Here is a 13271-nt window from a genome sequence, read left to right as displayed (position 1 = left end):
GAGTATAACATATTGGTGATTCCTATATTATTAACTAAAACATATTGGTGATTCCTATATTATTAACTTAAGGAGTCGCCACCTAATTATTTTTAAAGGTGAATTAGGACACCTATTTTAACTAAGTAACGCCACCTAATTATTTTTAAAGGTGAATTAGGATACCTATTTTAACTAAGTAAATGCTTTAAAAAAAATCCAATTAATGGTCTACTTAGCTAATGTGATTCTAGGTAAGGATTCTAGTTATCCTAAAGGGAAGGACTTAAGCATCCTTTAAGATCCGTTAAATACGGTTAACCAACCAAACATATATTAATTAATTAAGACTAAGAAAATACAAGTATAGAGTTTTAATATTCGAGAAATCAGCTTATAAATATTATTAAGGTTACAAATGAAAAATATAAGAATACTGGTTAAATTAAATAAGGCAGTAGTTTGTAAAAAAAAAGACTTTAATTATAAGTTAAACCAAAAGAAAGTGTCAGATCAGCCAATGTTTTTATAAGAATTTAGAATAAATCATGGCTAAGTGTCAACTGATTTTAGATGATTAAGGAAAATATATTAAGCGATCAACTAGGATAAGTAACAATGCAAATTAGCCAATATTAATTTGAGAAGTATCTCCATAAGCAAAATCATGTTATTTATTAAAATACGAACTTGGTGAGAATGGAAGATTCACAAATATAAAAAAAAATGCTGAAAACCTATTTTTCAAAGATGCATTAAAACAGATTGTGAAGATCATTTTTCCTCCATTATGCACTTCCAGCCATATTCAGTTGATTCATTTAAAATGTGCAGCCCATATGCCATGTTCTATGATGTAACATAAATATATTTTATTAATAACTAGAGTGGGAATCCTAAGAGATTAAATAAATAATCATTATTCACGCTATGTTAACTACAAGTTTCAACGTGCAATCCCAAAACTTAAGATAGATACCACGCTCACACAAATAAGTCAACAATCATAAAAGATAGGATGACGGAGTAAAAAGAAAAGACGCCATAAGCGCCCCAAATGTTGCGCTCGTTTTCTCGCTATGCGGTTAATTCTAAGGAAGATGATGTATGATGATTCCTAGCACGGGTATATAGAATCTCGTCTTGAGACTTCCAATTTTGCGAGAGTCCCGAATTAAAACTGTATTTGCTCCAAAGTGTACATGTAAAAGAAGGGGAAATAAAGAATTAGCAAGAAGTCATGATTGATAATATGTGGAATATACATATCAGTAACATTTGACTCAACAAACTCTTAAGCAATTTGACAGTAACATTTTTTTTAAACACTGAGTAAAGAAAACGTAAAATCAAGTCTCAGAATCAGCTACACTAATATTAACAAGCTCATTTCATGTGCATATATACCACTTACAAAAATGCCACAAGACAGGGTATTTGAACAAAACAACATTTTATATTCATGCTCTTTATTACGAATGTAAACAGATAGTAAGGTGCAGTACATGAACATACGATGACACTTTAGCTTTAAACAGATTCATGACGAGAGAATTTTAAAAGTAGGGATGTCAATCAAAATGTAAAGACTACTTAATACCCAAGCATTTTTAAGTACACAGGGGTATAATCAGATTTCCTTTTTTTTTTTTTTTTAAACTCAAAGTTCACTATTTTTCAGATGTGAATAAGAAAAGGCACAAGCTACAAACCAATAAAAGTTTCTGTGACATTATAAAAGAATTTACTACCTCAATATTAGAAGACAACAAGATAACACGAAATCCATGTTCAACTATGTGAAGTAGTAAGCACATAAAAGAAATTCATATATTAATATCTTGAACATACCTAAGAATATTCCACATTTTATCTAACAAGGTAGTAAAAAGATGAATAATAAGTTCGGCATAATTCTAGTCAAAATTAAGACGCACCCAACCTTTGCGGGCGACCTATTACCCCCCTGGCCTTATTTTTTCTGTATTTTTGTACTTTTTTTGGCTGATGTGGCACCAAAAAAAAATTAATAGCGAGTGAAAGCAGTAAAAATAGTTTTTATATTTTAATAAAAATTAATTTTTAAAAATTTATTTATATTTTATCCTCTCACCCACCCCCACTCTCCCTTTCTTCCACATTTCAATTGTTAAAGCGACTAATTGCAATTTATTTTTCTCTTTCTTCTTCTTTCTCCTTTTTCTCTTTCTTCTTTTTTCTCCTCAACCACCCCCACCACCGCCGCCGCCGCCACCACACCCATAATATAAGAAATCTTAGCATAATTGTCCACTAAAGGATTTCTAGCTGAACCCAAAATTCCAGGAGCAAACAACACTTAGCTCAATCTGGTTTCGTCTAATAAAGACATAACAAAAGATTTCAAATTTATGACAGTTTAGCATGCTTGTCTACCCAAAAAATAGGTCACAGGATTCACAAGAATTTGAAATTTCTGTTTCATTAACTAATCATTAGTTCACAAATTGTGCCATATAGCTATCAGTCCACTTCAGGGCACTTTAAAACAAAAACAAAAAACATTGTCACCACAGAGGTAACATTGACTATGAGATGTGCAAATTTGTTAAATTTCCGTCCATGATTGAACATAGCCCAGAAAGGAAGAAATTGCACAGTTTGTCCTTCAAATGACAATTTTTTCAGATGGGTGTCAATGACAATTTCTTCAAATGGGTGGGGCAAGAGCAGCGGGTTGGGGGGGGGGGGGCAGCAGCAACAACAACAACAGGAAAATGAAGAAATTGTACAATCTCGAGTTTGGTTGGGGGGGGGGGGGGGGCTGAAATGAAGAAGAAGAATGGGGGTTTATGATGAAATTGAATGTGTGTGTTAATGGAGGAAAAAATGGATTGAAGAAAATGGGTTGAAAATAAGCTCTTTATGATTGATGATTAAATTGAATGTGTGTGTTAATGGAGGAAGAAAATGGGTTGATGGATTTCTTGAAATGAAGGAGAAGGAGAAGGGTTTAGTAATGAAGAAGACAAAATTAATGGTTTAATGGTTAATTAGAGGTTAATTAGTGTAAATATAATTAATAAAAGAAAAATCAAATGAAAAAAAGAAAGGAAAAGTGGCAGTGACGTGGCACCAATGTGGCAGAGAGTGTGCAACACTCTCCACTGTACAACTGGGCATCAATTTTTTTTGGTGTCATGTCAGCCAAAAAGGTACAAAAATACAGAAAAAATAAGGCCAGGGGGTTATAGGTCGCCCACAAAGGTTGGGTGCGTCATAATTAATCCGAGTATACGTTGGGGTTTTTTTTTTTTAATGTATTTTCCCTTCTAATCACATACACGAGAATGACATTTTCTAACAAAAATCAAATAAAGGCTTTCAGACATCAAGAATACTTACTAACAATGCAAAAAAAAAAAAAAAAAAAACCAAACTACATTCATATTTATATTTTGGCCACGAACTAAGCTAACCAGATTAAAAAGAAAAAGACTGACCTTTTTTGGGTGCAGTGAAACTGGGGTGCGAGGCCTTAGATTCGACGGACTCTGACCTCCCTCACAAACAAGACGACACAATAAATCAAAAGATATCCCTGCTGAAGATTGAAGGGGACGGAGATTTGAGGAGGGAAAAAAAACATAGCAATGGAGAATAACTTAAAGTTTGTACTTTTGAAGGCCAAGTAAGAAACAAAAAGTATTTTGGAAGTTTGGAGGGGTAGAAACTGCGGCCAAGGAGTGTTGTGCAGCGGAAAAGCTTGTCTCAAAATGAGTACAAAATCTAATATTTAAAATGACGAACTCGGGTTCCATTGGCGGGAATTTGATTTCAAAATAATAAGAGATCACGAGTTGGCTTCTGAAAGAGCCGTTTGAAAAAAGTTTGACCTCTGAGACCCTCTCTATTTCTCGAAAATCAGATGTTCTGAAAAAGCATTTTTGGCTCTTAGCAGTATTTGCCTTTTTTCACCAAATCTTTTTTACTAGAAGGATGCTAAGCGAATAAGCAAGAAGGAGCATCTGGAAAAGATATGGACCTTGCACTAAAATGGAGTAGCAAGCTCTGTCAATAGTGATGAAGCTTTAAAATTTTGTTTAAAAGAGGAAAGCTGGAAAAGGGCGCCGTTGTTGTGGAAAGTTTGAGAAAAACCTAGGTTTGAGTTTAAGATATGATGTGGGCTGCTAGAACTATTGGGATTAATTTGATAAATGGGCTTAGACGAATTTGGGCTGGTGAAATGGAGGACTTAGGTCATTTGAGCTGTCATGCTTAGGCTTTAATTTGGCTGAAGTTGTTAGCCTTCTTTCTTCTTTTGAATTTCTTTGAGCTTCATAGTTGAACAAAACATATTCTTTTAGCCATATTATATAATACCATGTAATATAAACATATTAATGTTAAGTAACTAATTATTTAATATACCTTACAAAATTATAGTTGCTAGCACTTAAATAAATTATGACATATTCCAAAGTTATGCGAAATTAAAACACTAGAGTAAATATATTATAGTAGCTATTTATAAAGTGTAAGACTAGAATTGAATCATGAGAAGCCTTAAAGATGATAAAAATGAAAAAAGAAAGCAAAATGATAATATTAATAACACTAATAGTAATAATAATAGTAATGAGAATAATATTAATAGTAATTGAGTTAGTAATAGTAGCGACGATACAATATTTGATTTATTACTAATTTAGAAGCTTGAAGAAATAAATTGAAAGAAAGGAGGGTCAAAATTGGATGCCAAAAATAAACAGAAGTTAACTGTTGAATTTATTTGTACTATTTGTTCAGTGTAACTTTTTACAATAATACAAGTTCCCTAAAAAGTAATACTCATCAAACTTTCAAGAACTTTAATAGTCATTTTCGTCATTATTCATTTTATCTTTCTGAAATCAAAATAATTAATTAGACTTAAAGGTTGAACTCTCTTCTATTTCCCAATAGATTTGTTTTCCCACTAAATTAACATTAGATTTAATGGTTATGTTTTTTCTTTTCATTTTTTTTTTAATTCCTTGTCTATGTTGTGTTTATTCAATGAAAATTCCAGTTGAGTTTTTTCTTGTTTCATAGCTGATGGAAAATGCGAGTTGTTCCATTAGTGGTGTTCCTAGATGTAGTGGACTGTATATATGAGTTATTTCCCCATATATAAGGCTATAAACATTGGAATTCTATTGGAATTAAGATGGGTCTCTATAAGACGAGCCCAATCTATTTTCTTCAAACTTTAAGGTCTATGAGAGTTTTAGATACTGCTCTACCTTAAACCCTATCTCAAGCCTATAAAAAAAAAAAAAATCCCTTGAAGAGGCATCTTGAATATCCCATAAACTCTCTGGTATTCACAAAGAGATAAGACATCAAATATTGTCTTTCTCAAAGACATGGTGGTCAAGAGGCGTTCTTCCTCAAGATCAACTCGAAATGTCTAAGCGTTGTCCGATGTTCTTGACAATCAAATACATTTCAAGGAAGTCCGCAACATCTTGAATCACAAAGAAAATTTAAGAAAGAAGAATCAAAGGAATACATAAAATCGCGCCCACAATCTTGATAAATAAAATAGCGTCTTTTATTCGTTTTATGATTGCAGTTTATTCCATACATGAGATAATTTATTGCAAATAAAGGCATTTTCATAAAAATTATCTTTAGGTAAGTAATTCTTCCATGCAGTGCAGAGCAGCTAAAAGAAAAATATATCCCTAAAATACAACGTCTACTCTTAAAATTAAAATTGTACTCTTTAATTTCTTCAACCACGAGAACTCAACGCAACAGGAAAAAGAATAAATGAAAGGAATGCAAATAGCTAGTGACACTGATTGTGTTGGGTGTGAGTGAACAAAGTTGCACATGAAAAGTAGAATTTTTTTAACTTATTATAAGGTAAATACTTTTAATGGTGTGAGACCTTGCAGAAGAAACCCCTACGTGCTCTGTCCAATGTTATAATATTACACCATGTTAAGAGTATCTTTGAATTGGTTTAAGCCTAACAGTTGGTATTAAAGTTAAAGTTTTGACGGGACGAGTATGAAAATGGCTAAGTTATGGCATGAGACACGAATTATTGTCATTACTTGCTTATGAGCTAATTTATTACCTTTACCTGTAGCATTGACACAAAGTTTATCTCTAAATTAGCCTATGAAACATGGACATAGTACTACATGAAAAGTAGAAAAAAACTATTTATAAGCATTCTATACTTTTAATGGCACGAGACCTTTTTAAAAAAGAAAAATTATTGCGAAGTACCATTCAACTATCTATTTTACAAAATATGAACACAGTGCACAGATACTATATATTTTATATCAAATATACATATAGTATTACGTACACTATACAGAACATATACAAACTAAGATTATAGGTAGTGTATACTTCGGCCATATCGATAAATTAGTTGATCGAAGAATATATTTATGTAAGTTTCCCTTAAAAAATTGTTTGAATTTATCTCAAAGTGGATAATATTATGCTATGTTAAATCTATTTTGTACTAATTTAGCCCATCAGCTGGCTACTTCAATCTCTAACGAAAAAAGAGAGAGAATGTTTGTTTTTGGAGAATAATCAAGCAAAAAGTATTACTCAAGGCTGCTCTAAACTAGATCCTTATAGACAATCTTTTCAAAAATCTAAAGCCTGCCGATTTAAAATAGGGAGTTATCTTTTGTCCAGAACATATTATATTATACTAAGCTAATGATTAATCACACAGTGAGTGTAGTTAGATAAGTCCAGCATAAACATATGTACATAATTTTTTTAAATTGCCTCTTGGCTTTTCTCGCTTTTTTTGGTTTTGATTCTTGTATTTCACTTAGTACGAAATAAAAATATATATGGAAAGAAGATACTCAACTTACCATTTACAGGTTTTGAAGTTCCATCAATTACGAACTAATCTTTTGGACCTTTTGAATAAATTATCCAAATTTCTACGATTGAACTACATTGTATGGTACAATTATATAAAGACTTTACCAGGTATTCATCGTGCTCATATTTGTTTGTTCATCCTCCTGATAAAATTTCACATTGATTTTTTCCATTTTATTTAAAAAAGAAACTGTTCTGTTTACATTTTTGTATGCTTTTAAAATCTTCTTGTTTCTTCTCTTTTTTTGGATGAAAAAAAAAATCTTTTCTTTTGACATGTAAAAGAATGGGAGCCTTAGAAGACCTGATCAACGCCTTTTGTTTTAGTGAATGCTACTACTTATATATATTTTTTTTCATACTTCTTGTTTAAAATATAATATCCTTACAAAACATAACTTATTTAAAATCACATAGTAATATTATTGCTATTATTTATATAGTAAGGATTAATTTAAGTTAATAAGATATTAGTCATGTGTTTGCACTACTAGTTGTGAACAAAGTAGTTGCAGAGAGTCCTTACAGATATTTTGAATGGAATGTTACTTATGGCACCATTTCTCCTTTAGGTGTCCCCAACGGTGAATTCTGATCAATGAGCAATTCCCTAGTCCTGACATTATCTCTGTCACCGATGACAATGTTATTATCAATGTCTTCAACAGCTTGGATGAGCCTTTTTTATTTCTTAGAATGGAGTATATAAACTCATTCAAAGACGGAGTTTGGGGTACAATGCGTCCAATACCACCAAGGAAGAATTTCACATACACTTTGAAAATGAAGAATCAAATAGGAAGCTTTTACTACTTCCCTTCTCTTGGATTCCACAAAGCTACAGACGATTTTGGTAGCATCAGGATCTTTTGTCCCTGTTCCCCTCCCTGCTTATTCTGGCGATTTCAAATTGGATATTAATACAAGAGGAATCACACGAACCTTAGAGCTATTCTTGACAGAGGCCACAAGTTGCCTTTTCCTGATGTCATTCTTATTAATGATTGTGGCCCCAATGATGCTTTCTTCACAGTTGATCAAGGAAAAAATTATAGAGTGAGGATATCTAATGTTGGATTGGAAAACTCACTCAACTTTCGGATCCAAGGTCACAACATGACATTGGTGGAAGTAGAGGGTACACACACAATGCAAAAGACATATTCCTCACTTGATGTTCATGTTGGACAATCCTACTCTGTCCTAATCACGGTTGACAAAGCTCCCAGGGATTACTACATAGTGGTTTCGTTTTGTTTCACATCTAAGTTTCTTACTACCACTGGTGTACTTCACTAGAGTAACTCTAACAGCTCAATCTCTAGCCTGCTCCCCAGTGGTCCAACCATCAAAGTTGGTTGGTCCCTTTACCAAGTCTGTTCTATCAGGACCAACTTGATAGCTAATGGACTTAGGCCTAACCCACAAGATGCATATCATTACGGTGATCAATACAACTAGAACTATCAGACTTGCAAACTCTGTTAGTCCGGTGAATGGTGAGCAAAGATATGCTATCAAGAACATGTACTTTGTGCCCACTAATACTCCTCTCTAGCTTTCTTACTACTTCAAGATTGGTGGATTCCGCCCCAGAAACATACTTGATGCCCCGCCCGATGCAGGAATTCACCTCGACACATTTGTTTTGCAAATTGACTACAGGACATTCATTGGAATTGTATTCGAGAACAAAAAGAGGATCGTTGGCATATTGCCATCTACGTCTTCTAGGTAGTAGGTATGGACGGAGGATGATGAATTCTTACAAGCAGAAACCAATATAATCTTCGCGATGCAGTTTCACGTTGCACAACTCCGGTGCATTCGAGGTCATGGACAACAATATACATTGGATTGGACAATGTGGGAACGTGGAACCTAAGATCTGAGTTTTGGGCTTGATGGTATCTCGGACAGTAGTTATACATGAGAGTTAACACGACATCAACCATTTACCGAGATGAATTACCGATTCCAGTTAACGCTATTTTATGTCGCAAGGTGGCTGGCGACAACACAAGCCGTTTTTAAGCTAAGCTACGAATGGAATAGAGAAAAACTTGATTTACGTATGATTCTCAGATAGGAAGGTTAGGATTAAGTAATAGCTTATTAATGCCATTATTAGGTTACCACTTCTAGTTTGATTGGTCTTTTAACATAAAATCCATTCCCCTATAGTAATATTATTGCTATTATTTATATTAGTAAGGACTAATTCAAGTTAAAAGATATTAGTCATGTGTCTCCAATACAATTCATTTTATGTTGTTGTATAAAATCCTATTTACTAATATTAAGATGTGAGTAGTTTAATTTAAAATTCTAAAATATTTCGCCAATAAAAAGTATGCATTTCTTAATATAATTATTTTTACAAATTTCAATATTATTTAAGCAAAAATAAAGTCATAAAATTCATTATTAATTGAAAAAATAAAATAAATTGGAGTCTCAAATTTTTAGACCCTAAAACAAAGGATTTACTAGCCTCTTTTGAACAACTCCTATTATAGTTAATTAATATTCACCGATCTACTGTAATTTTCATGAATAAGACTTTTAAAACTTGAAATACACATAAGCAAGTATTATTCTGACGAAATCAACCTGGAAATAGCTTGCACAAACCACAAAAAGAAAAAACAAGACAAACGGAAAAAGAGAACACATTTAACGCAGTTGATAGTTATTTAACTGGGATGATCATATCATATTACACTAAAAGTGGGAAGCTCCTACTTTTAAAATTGGATTACGATTTTACCCCTACACCAAATAAAAATTTAATTAAATAATAATATTTTAATTACAAAAAGGTTGAATAAATAATTATTTCTTAGTACATTGAACGTGAATGTAGATAACTCTTCCATCTACCCATAGTTATTGTAGGTGTAAATTTGTTGAATTATTAGCAATATTTATTTCATTCTTTACTTTCTTCATCTTCCTCATTAATGGTAAGGAGATAGTAATATTCATTCTTTACGTGAACTTAATTGTGCTCTTACTTTATAATACTTCACTTTCTCTCCTTGTGTCGTGGAATGTGTCATAAAGTGACGCGTCTTTTCTTTATAACCTCGCCAATCGTTTTCCTTGATCTAACATGATTATCAGGTTGCCTCAATCATGATATCATATAATCAGTTTGGAATCTTACAGTACAATGGTGGAGCAAACCTTAACATGACGTTAATAATTAGCCCCACACCATAATGGGCATGGGTTGTATAAAAAAAAATTCTATTACTCCCTTCTGATTATAAAAAAAGTCCACTTATTTTTTATTTTTTTTTGGATAAAAAAAAGAATTCACTTAGTAAATTAAAAAAAAAATAATCTTATTCATAGTTGATCAAATCTCAATGCCTATTTAATTAGGGATAGTTTAGTCAAATTATTTACTTTTGATCTATAAATTAGTATTTTCTTAAAGAATGTATAAATAGCTAAGTGAATTTTTATTTTTTTTTATGGAGAGAGTACTGGTTATGAAAAAATTGAATCTTACAGTACAATGGTGGAGCACCTCCTCTTGTGCGCCTCTCTTGATCTTCTCAATTGGGTCCAAAATCCAATATGAGCTCATCAAAACTCTGGAAGCGTCCTTGCAAAAAATCAAGACGAACCACTCCTTCTTCATCTTCTCAACTGGGTAAGTTCATGATTTCAGGGAGGTTTTCCACCAATCGTCTTTCAGTTCTCTTCAGATTCTCCAAATGCATGGCTGATAATGTTATATTCCAACTCTTAGGTGACGCACGAAACCTAGGTCTATAAACATCCGAGGCTCTTTCATCTCTTATACTCTTTTAGGTTTCCTTCTTCACAGTTTCACCTTCAAAGAATGCTCCTTCAGCTGTGCTAAAATATTTCTCGTCGGTCTGGAAATAACTTGTTTTAAACTTTTTCCTTTATGCTATATTTAATTGCAGGTACAACTGAAAAGCTAAGCTGCACAAAATTCCCTCTGAAAAAGGAAATATTTTCATGAATGCTGATTTGTATTTCATATAAGCAGGGTAGCAAAATCTATTGTTCCACGTATAGATCCCTCAAATTTGAGGCTATCATGTCTAGAATTTGTGTTTTTCACTCTATGATTGAGAATATATGCTCTTTTTCAGTGTACTATTGACATTATTCATTGAGTCATGCATGTCTTCTTCAAACCCTTACTGGAAAAATTGATATGTTATCCCAATGTTGCAATACTACTATAATAGTGTTTGTATGCAATATTGCCTCGTTGTTTGTTATGGAAGAACTTGGATACGAATAATTTTCTTAAATTCAATAGAAGATGGGTTAGCCAACAATAAAAGTAATAATTTGTTTACTGTCTTCATTAATTTAAGCGAGCTTGGAAAGGAACAAGAAATTGTTGTAAGTTAATACTCATAGGTCCATTGGATAAATTCCTTTAGAACACCTTTTCTTAGACGAAAAGTTTTTTGCAAATTCCGTGTTAGATTTGGGTATATTTTAACCCATATTCCGAATGTTATTTTCTCGAGTTCTTCAAGGAATGGCTATAGCTTGTAGTTGCAGTGTTTTTGTCTCTTTAGTTTTAGATGCATTATGCTATGTTTTCTGAAGCAGAAGGTCATATATTCATCTTATTGCTTTTGGCGTTCGTCAATCTGATTTAATGTCATGGAAGAGTAATACAACAACAACCCAGTGAAATCCCACAACGTGAGGTTTGGGGAAGGTAGAGTGTACGCACACCTTACTCCTACCAAGGTAGGACTGCTGTTTCTGAAAGACCCTCGGCTAAATAAAAAGCATAAAAGATCATCTTAGAGCCCGTTTGGATTGGCTTATAAGTTGCTTATAAGCTGTTTTCAGCTTTTTTGAGTTGGCTGGCCAGCTTAAAGTCATTTTGTGCTTAAAATAAGCTCAAAAAAATAATTGGGTCCATTTGACTTAGCTTATCTAAAGCAGCTTATAAGCTGAAAACATTTTATAAGCCAAAAAAAAAAAAGTTAGACTACCCCAACTTATTTTTTTTTAGCTTATAAGCTGTTTTTAACTTATAAGTATAAGCCCATCCAAACAGGCTCTTACATTGATAGTCAGCTTTGATTGGAAGATTATCCTGTACTAATCAGGTTTCATAATTAGCGTTTTAATCTCCATCAACTATTATATGTTTTTTGTTTCATTTTACTTCGACTTTAGCATTCTGATATCTAGAGTCTCACTTGCCTTAGAGAAAGAGAAACACACGTCACTACTAAAAAAACATGGAAAACCGACCAAAATTTTCGACCTCAAGGACTGATCGCTAATTGATAGGGTGAAATTTTTTTCGATCTCATGTGGTCGAAATTTTTCGACCACACGAGGTCGATTTTTTTTTTTTTTACGCAATAACAGTTTTCGACCTTGTGTGGTCGAAAACTGCATATTTTATTTAAATATTATTAAAAAAATTCGACCGCACGAGGTCGAAAAAATAATTTATATTTAAATATTAAATAATATTTTCAACCTCATGTGGTCGAAAAAATTGGATTTTTTAAAATTTAATTTAATTTTTCGACCACGTGTGGTCGAAATCCTGGACAGCATTTTTAAATTTCGACCACAAGAGGTCAGAATTTAATATGTTGCCCAGAATTTCGACCACATGTGGTCGAAATATGGCAACATTGTTGCTAAATTTCGACCTCTTGTGGTTGAAATTTTAATGTGGAGGTACATTTTAGACCTGGTGAGGTTGAATTTAGCAATATCTGGGCTGAATTTCGACCTCGTGTGGTCGAAAATCTGGGAACAAAATATCAACATTTCGCTGCTTTTACAGCAACCTACCTGCCAATTCAACCAAATCAACATTATTCTGCAACATATCCAATTCATCAACAATGCAACATTACAACACATTCACTATCAAATTCAAAGTACTTCTAAATATCCTTAAAACTACATTCAAACACTTAAACATCGTAAAGGTGAAAGTTTCTGATAGCCTTTTCTTTTTCTTAAGAAGTATATTTGTAGTATTGAATTTCTTCTAGGTTGAAGATTAGCAGCTCCATTAAGTTGGCGGAGAGAGCTGATACAAGAAAAGATTGAAGTGAAAAAGATTGCAACTTTTCTAAAGCATATAAATTAAAATTTTGTCTTGAGGTGCCGTCACAAAAATATAAATAATAAAAGTTGAAATAAGAACCTTAAAAGTTCTAGAATATTAATAAGTATGTGGATGGGGAATGGAAAAGTTGATAGGCTTATGAAACTCAAGATGAGGTGATAGTTTATGCAACATTTTGCTAAACTACCCTGCTCCTTCTTTTACTATGCATGTCTAAGACCTCTAAAGGATCAAAGATAGTTACAAAAATAGGGTTCAAGAATTAAAATATGACAAATTCTCCAAA

At 32.7% G+C, this 13271-nt stretch overlaps 1 pseudogene; it reads left to right on the top strand.

Annotated features, from left to right (window-relative positions):
• Positions 1 to 4956: 4956 nt before the first annotated feature.
• On the top strand, positions 4957 to 8907 carry LOC132624457 (L-ascorbate oxidase homolog; annotated as a pseudogene).
• The last annotated feature ends 4364 nt before the right edge of the window (positions 8908 to 13271 follow it).

Source organism: Lycium barbarum, chromosome 12, assembly GCF_019175385.1.
Source record: "Lycium barbarum isolate Lr01 chromosome 12, ASM1917538v2, whole genome shotgun sequence".
NCBI classification, from domain to species: Eukaryota; Viridiplantae; Streptophyta; class Magnoliopsida; order Solanales; family Solanaceae; genus Lycium; species Lycium barbarum.
Note: the sequence above shows the minus strand (reverse complement) of the source record. Positions and strands in the feature narration are given on the sequence as shown.